This window comes from Euphorbia lathyris, chromosome 10 (assembly GCF_963576675.1).
Source record: "Euphorbia lathyris chromosome 10, ddEupLath1.1, whole genome shotgun sequence".
Taxonomy (NCBI): Eukaryota; Viridiplantae; Streptophyta; class Magnoliopsida; order Malpighiales; family Euphorbiaceae; genus Euphorbia; species Euphorbia lathyris.
Window position 1 is genome coordinate 27,063,301 of NC_088919.1, and position 7,825 is coordinate 27,071,125.

At 36.5% G+C, this 7,825-nt stretch overlaps 1 non-coding gene across 1 annotated transcript; it reads right to left on the reverse strand.

Annotated features, from left to right (window-relative positions):
• Window positions 1-7,390: 7,390 nt before the first annotated feature.
• On the reverse strand, window positions 7,391-7,497 carry LOC136210271 (small nucleolar RNA R71). The gene has a single exon (XR_010677976.1). It is a non-coding gene; the product is annotated as a small nucleolar RNA R71 (small nucleolar RNA).
• Between the last annotated feature and the right edge of the window lie 328 nt (window positions 7,498-7,825).

The following is a 7,825-nucleotide window of genomic DNA, read 5'->3' on the forward strand; positions in this document are numbered from 1 at the left end:
TAATGCCCTCCTTGCTGTTGTTGATACATCGGCTGATCTTGATAACGTGGTTGTCCCAGCTGGTCCGGTTGGCCTGTCCATCCAAAATTTGGATGGTTCCTGGTTTCAGAGTTGTACGTGTTAGAGTAACGGTCAGGCTGGTTCCTTTGATTATACCCTGCGTAGTCACATTCAGCCTGTTTGCCCTTTCCTGACTTATCTCCGGGACAATTTATGTTGAAATGGCCTCCTCCGTAAAAATCACAAATGTCATTGAATGGTGGTTCATTGTGAATGGACGAAACATTTATCTTTCCCAGCTGTCGAGTAAGCTGTTCTACTTGGCTAGTCAATTTTGCCACAACATCTTCGTTTCCTATCCTTTTCCCTTCACTTCTAGCAGAGTGCCAGTTGTAGCTTGTGCTTACCACTTTCTCTATGAGGTCATATAAAGCATGTGGCTCTAGATCTTCTGGATTACCATTCGCGATAGATTCAATCTGGATTTTGTAAATGTTGGTTGCGCCATTGTAAAAGTTCTGCATCTGCATCCACATAGGGATACCATGATTTGGCACCCTTCTGAGCAGCTCCTTGTACCTTTCCCATGCTTCTGCCAACGACTCGTCTTCGTCTTGTATGAAGCTTGACACTTCATTTCTCAGTTTGATTGCTTGTCGAGGTGGGAAGTATTTCATAAGGAAAGCTCGTGCCATCTCTTCCCAACTCGTGATTGTTCCTGGCTGTAAATTCCGCAGCCAAGTTTTTGCTTTATCTCTCAAGGAAAACGGAAACAACTTTAGTCTGATTACGTCGTCAGAAACACCTCTGTTCGATCTAAATGTGTTGCACAACGTGATGAATTCTTGAATATGCCCATTTGGATCTTCAGATTGAAACCCATTAAATTGCACTGAGGCCTGGATCATCTGAATCATGGACCCCTTCACCTCGAACATGTTGTTCCCCTCATTGGGTAACACGATACATGATGAATGTCCCTCGGTGGTTGGCCTCGAGTAATCTCTGATTCTCATAACAGGAGGGTTATTATTTTCTCCTTCTTCTTCTTGGTTTGGTGGAACTGGCTGTTCTGGGCCTTCCCTTCCAGCCATTCTTCTCTCTCTTTGCCTTTCTCTCTGTCTAGCACGTCGAGCTCCCGCTCTGTTTCGTCTACACGTCCTCTCTAATTCGAGATCGATAGGAAAAACAGGAGGTCCAACTCTGCGCATAAACAGGTTAGTAGCTTCTTTGTTTCCTGCACGCCTAAGCAAACGGATTAAAAACACCCTGTTTCACAGAAATTTCAGATTGATTTGTTGCTTTCAATCCCCGGCAACGGCGCCAAAAACTTGTTGTCCTCAGATTAGACTCTAGCAAGTGCACTAGATACAAGTAATAAAGTGATAAGTTAAGTATCGTCTCCACATGGATTGAGATTCAAATGCACGTCAGAAATTGTTGCTAAACAGTGTGTGTGTGTGTAACAAGCATTGTTCCTTAAAGTTGATTGTGTGATGTTGGTTTAATGACTTGTAAAAAGGCTTATGCAATAAGAAATAAGATAGCTTTGTAATGATTTAGATAAAAGAACAGGCTCGACACGGCCAAACAAGTAGTGCTTCGTCTTACAACATTCGCATGAAATAGAAGATAATGCCAATGAAGCCAAAGTTTCAGTTTTGAAGTGAGCTTGAGTCAACTTTCGTGTGTTCTCAAACTCCTAAGACTTACTAGCACCTCTAGCGTCCTAAAGATACGTTCTTTCTAGCATTAAGAACAAAACTGCATTTCTATTTAAGAAAACCCTTGACACAACCATCTAACTGGTCAGCTTCAACGTTGTGTGATTAATAGAGATATCAGTGAAGATAAAAGCAGTGTCCTATCATCCATCTAACACATAAATAAATGCCTAGGCATGAAAGTTAAATCCTCATTAATCACAACATTGGCGAAATACTAACTATTCATTAAGAACGATTGTAAAACTTACATAACCAGGCCGGCCTGGCCGTGCCCATTCAAAATGGACTACTCACTCATATCTGGTAGTGAGCAGTCAGTAGTTTTTGATACAGCTTGAGACTCCATGGGAGCTCTCCTTCTTTTTCTTCTACTATTCTACTTGTCTAAAGAAAACTACTAAAAATCCGAACTACTTTTCTTTCCTCTGCTTCACCTACTTAAAGGGGAAGACAGGGGCCAAAATTGGTACAACTTTCGTACCCTTCCAACAGAAAAGTCAACTAAAATATTACAACTAAAATAAAAAGAAATGATTACAAATCCATTAACCCTTGAACACTCAAGGGTGTGATACTTCATGTCATCTTGCTACTTTTAGAAATCCCATCGCAACACACTTTCACCTATCGCTTTGCCTCTGCCTCTGCCACCTGATCTGTCGCTGTCCGTCATTGGATAATCCGGCGTTTGACCGCTGGATACAAGTAAGGCTCTACTCCTCTTTGGCGTTAGCGAAACAAGCTGTTTCCAGCGAGTTTAGCATTTCTCTTTGCTTATCTGCACAAGGACAGTAATTAGTCCTTATTTCTTTCCAAATGACAAAAAAAAACACCCAAATCCCCTTATAAATACTATGTTAAACTTAATCAATTTCATGCCTAACACATCTCAGAAACATACAAACAGTTCTTTAATTCTGTTACAAGTCCAGATGGTAAATTTAAAATATAATCTCTAATTGTGAGTGTTGCAACTCTTGCTCCATTTCCAACTCGTAAATTTATGTCTCCCTTCTTCAAATCCCTAGTCTGCCTTAGTTCCTGCATATTTGTACAAATATGAGATCCACATCCAGTATCCAATACCCAAGACTCAGACTGTGAAATTGTATTGATTTCAATATAGAACATACTAGAGGTAGAAGCACCATCTTTTACCTTCTTGAGAGAGGCTAAGTACTCCTTACAATTCCTTCTCCAATGCCCGTCTTTACCACACAAGTGGCATTCCCCTTTGGGCTTCTTCACTTGCTTCCCCTCAGCTTGGGCCGGTGTGGCTCCCTTGTTTTTCTTGGGATATCTAGGATTGGGAGGATTCCCTTTCCTCTTCTTTGATCCCTCAATAACAAGAGCAGGTATTGCCTTATCTTTCTTCATATTGGGCTCAACAGTCTTGAGCATATTCGCGAGCTCTTCAAGAGAGGTCTGCAAGTCATTCATCTGGTAGTTCATGATGAACTGTGAATAACTCTCTGGGAGGGATGTAAGAAGTAAGTCGACACTTAGTTCATGATCCATCACAAAGCCAATATTAGAAAGCTTGGTAATATAGCCAATCATCTTGACATAGTGTGTCATAATAGATGTGCCCTCTTGCATCCTACAGCGAAATAACAGTTTAGCTATCTCATAGCGTTCACAGCGAGTCTGTTTCCCGAACAGCTCATTTAAGTGCATGACAATAGAATAGGCATTCATCTCCTCATGTTGCCTCTGCAGTTTTGGTGTCATAGATGCAAGTATGATGCATCCCGCATGATCATCATCAGACCAATGCTTTTGGTAAACATCGATCTCTTCAATGGGAGCATCATCAGCTAGGGTAGGGGGTATCAGTGTATCTAACACATACCCTATCTTTTCGAACTTCAAAATGATTTTGAGGTTGCGATACCAGTCGGTGAAGTTTGAACCATTCAGTTTGTTATCGGTAAGTATGTTTTGCAGATTGGTTTTAGTCATGATTTTAGGAGTGTGTATTAATATAACCTAGGAGTGAGAAATAGTGGCATATGTTATTCTTTTGCTTTAAAGTATATCAATTTAAACCATAGGACTTTTAATTTATTTTAAATTGCTCACACTATTTTGCCAAATTAATAACCCTCAATATTAATTCGAAGAATTTCACAAATCCCTTATTGAGCTAGGATCCTAACTCCTGAAACTTCACCTTGAGTTTAGCTCAACAAGCTAGTTTCATTTGTTAGGTAAATTCATGTAATCAATCACATCAACCATGTGATTCCTAAGTTATTGGGTTACTAACCACATTAGTAACTAATATACATTGATATTAATCCCAACCATATTACCCACTAGTTTAGAATCACATGAGTTTGCCCATCCAATTATTCTAATCTAGTTTAAGTCATTACCCCATATTCGTGAAAACAGTTTTCAATAATTCAGGTGTTACCCATAAGATCCAAGCTTGAGTTAGCTCAAAAACCCAAAGAAAACTTCAACTAATTACATCAATATTAATTTCTATACTACTAAAGAAAACTTCAACTAATTTGAAGGGAATTAGATGAGAAGAGAAATTACAATAGAGAGTAGATATAAGGCAAGACACGCATGTCCTATTTTCAAAATACCAAAAAACTAGATAACTATTATAGAGGGTCCAAATATGTCTATAACTTCAAACATGCAAAGACTCAATTAAATAAATTTAATTGGTTGATTACATAAACTATTTATGTAATATTTAAGTTAATCAAATTAATCTTTTATCATTTAATTTTATACTTGTATCCCTTTATATTTTAATCTAATCTATATGCATCAGAATACAAATTAGATAAAATATAACTTATACAAGATTATGATTATCTTTATTTAATTGATTCATAAATTTTATTTAAAATATCCAACATAGTTAAAATAAAACTTTAAATAAATTTCAATTCAATAAACTACTAACGAGGTTTTTCTGGATTTTTAAAAACGAATCATTTTTTAATAAAACAGTTTTAAGGAAAAATTATGTGTTTAGGATCAATCGGCCGACTTCCGGAACGTCGGCCTCGCTGCCGCCGCAAAGCAGCAGCCAAGAGCTGCTGTCGTAAGACATCAACATGAACTACTGTCGTGCGACAATAATTCATGTAATAAGGGGATTGTTGCCTCGCGACAGCAACCCCTTTAATTTTTTTTTAAATTTTAATATATGTTTTAAAAAAAAGAATTCCAGAATCACTAATTTCGCAAAATAATCAGTTTTAGTTTACTCTAGATTAATCAAAAATCACATTTATTAATTAATCATATAAACTCTTAAACCTCGTTCTTAGTTCATCGAAATTTAATCAATTAAAGCCATAACCATAACCAAATTTAATTATCAAATAATTAAAACCAATATTTATCTTTTAGATTAATTAACTAAATCAAAATTTATTAATTAACCTAATCAATAAATCTATTCAATCTGATTGAAAACTTAATATATTCATATATGAAATAACGGATTTAATGCAGGCTCTGATACCACTGAAAGGAAAATAGGCAAACACAGGGCAGCGAAAATATAATTTTTTTTTGCATATTTCCTTTAACCAAGATCCGTTAATCGTTATTTCATAGAAAGAAGGATAAACTGAAATACCTCAGATGTCGTTCTATCTACAATTGCAAACGAAGTGCCCACAACTCTTACTCCGAGTTTCACGAGCACAAACAAACAGTCAAAGAGATTAGAATCTCAACTAGGAATAACAATCAATAAAGATTGTCTATAATAAATCAACACAAGATCAAAGAGAAGAGAACAAAGATAGAAATTAATCGAATGGAGACGAGCGGAATCAATTCCTTCCTCTATAGTGTTGGCCGAAATTCAACCCTATGTGGTGAATCTATACTTGGCCGAAATTCAACATATAAAGGGGTATTTATATCCTCTTGCATCTAAACCCTAGTTAGATAGAATTAGGTTAGTTAAGTAGAGTTTTATTCTAAATAACACTCTATTAATATTATCTACAATTATATCTAAATATAATAGATAATATTTATTTATTTGATAGGATAATAATTAGGGATATATAATCACATTAAATCTCCTAACTTATTTATCCTATAATTAATTTAACCACAACTATAATCCAATTATAATTGTCTAAATAAATTAATTAATATATGTATAAAATACACATATAAATTTCGGCCCCCATATAGTTGGAATTAAAACAATTTTAATCTTCCATTCATTAATTACTATTATGTCCTATTTTGGTTCTAAGTCTTATGTGTGACCCATTAGGTTCTTATTGCTACTAGCCGTATACAACCATTGAATTAATTTCCCAAAATTATATTTAATCTTTGTATATCAGAATGAGTTCGCGAACTATGAATAGCAGAACCGTAAACATTCCCCAAGAGCTATAAGAAGACATGTTGATTCCGTCGTTGACCTTTCCGTATTAGGTCCAGTATAATTCGATCCTTCATCAACTACATCCTCGAACGAATCTTATGACTATGGATAATGTCAAGTCACATATAGCGAGATGTTCATTTTACTTGTACAGATAGAATTAACTCCAAATAGATAGATTAAGTGAAATCTTCATTTCAACTCTTAATCCATCATCCTACAAGGATTTAGAGTCAAGTCTTCCACAAGCGATCCTTGGACATATCTCCTATTTATCAGGAGTGACGAATGCTCAATCCAATATTAACTATTCTGCAATTACTTCGTGTGATACCCAACGCCTGCCCGCACACACCCCATGGTCCTGCCTGTTATGGATCGTGTTTGAATAGAGTTAAAGTATCACATTCCATAATCCAGAATCACTAATTAATATTCCTTTGAGTTTGAGGATTACTTATACCTACTAATACCAATGTGATGAACATGTGACATAGGATAAATCCATCCATCCTATTATCTCAAGTCGGGTCCCCAATCCTAATGAACTCCTTCACCGAATCCATGTAACTGCCCAGATATCCACATATCTGAAGCTTGTGAGATCAGCTCTCTGTTCACAACAGAAGACATTATTACATGCAAGTCTCAACAGTATTATATCAATCCCTATTCAAACATATTACTTGACTTGGGGTGGTTTTAAGTTTATTAGTTTATTATAATGTTTTGTCTCACTTCATGCTTGTATGAACACTTTATAATCACTTTAAATAAACTTAAGGATTTTCTTTTATTTGGCTTATTTAGTTCTTAAAAGTAATTGCCTTTATTTAGTTGAAAACTATATCTTATTAAAACAAATGACATAAAAGAACAGTTCATTTACAGCTGGTTCATATCCTACAATAATTGACTATAGGACACTAAACCCCAACATGAAGGCCATTTGTTATGCATTGTATTACCCAATGAGGGGAACCAATTGTTTGAAATCAAAGCTTCAATGATTCAGATGCTGCAAATAGCCGCGCAGTTCTGTGGGTATCCGAATGAAGATCCAAACGCTCACATTCAAGATTTCATTACGATGTGCAACACTTTTCGAACGAATATGAATGAGAGCGATGCCGTGATCAGACTCAAATTGTTCCCATTCTCATTGAAGGACAAGGCCAAAAACTGGCTGAAAAATCTCCAGCCAGGTTCAATCACCACTTGGCAAGAAATGGCAACCTTGTTCCTGATGAAGTATTTTCCCCCACGACAGGCCTTCAAGCTTAGAAATAAGGTATCTCATTTCTTTCAAGAAGAAGATGAATCTCTATCCGAAGCTTGGGAGAGGTACAAGGAGCTGCTTAGAAGAGTTCCAAATCATGGCATACCTATGTGGATGCAAGTGTAGAACTTCTACAATGGAGTAACCAATGCATACAAGATTCAAATCGAATCAGTGGCAAATGGCAATCTTGAGGAGCTTGAACCTCAAGCCTTGTACGAGTTGATAGAGAAAATTGTTAACACGAGTTACAATTGGCATTCTGTGAGAAGTGATGGCAAAAGATTTTCTAATGATTCGAACAATGAAGCCATCACTAGATTGTCAGTGCAAATGGAGCAGTTGGTTAAGACAGTAGGAAAGATGAATGTTTCGGCTATTCAAGCACAACCTCAACTACCTGGCCAGCACGAACAGCTGAAACCTGAAGGA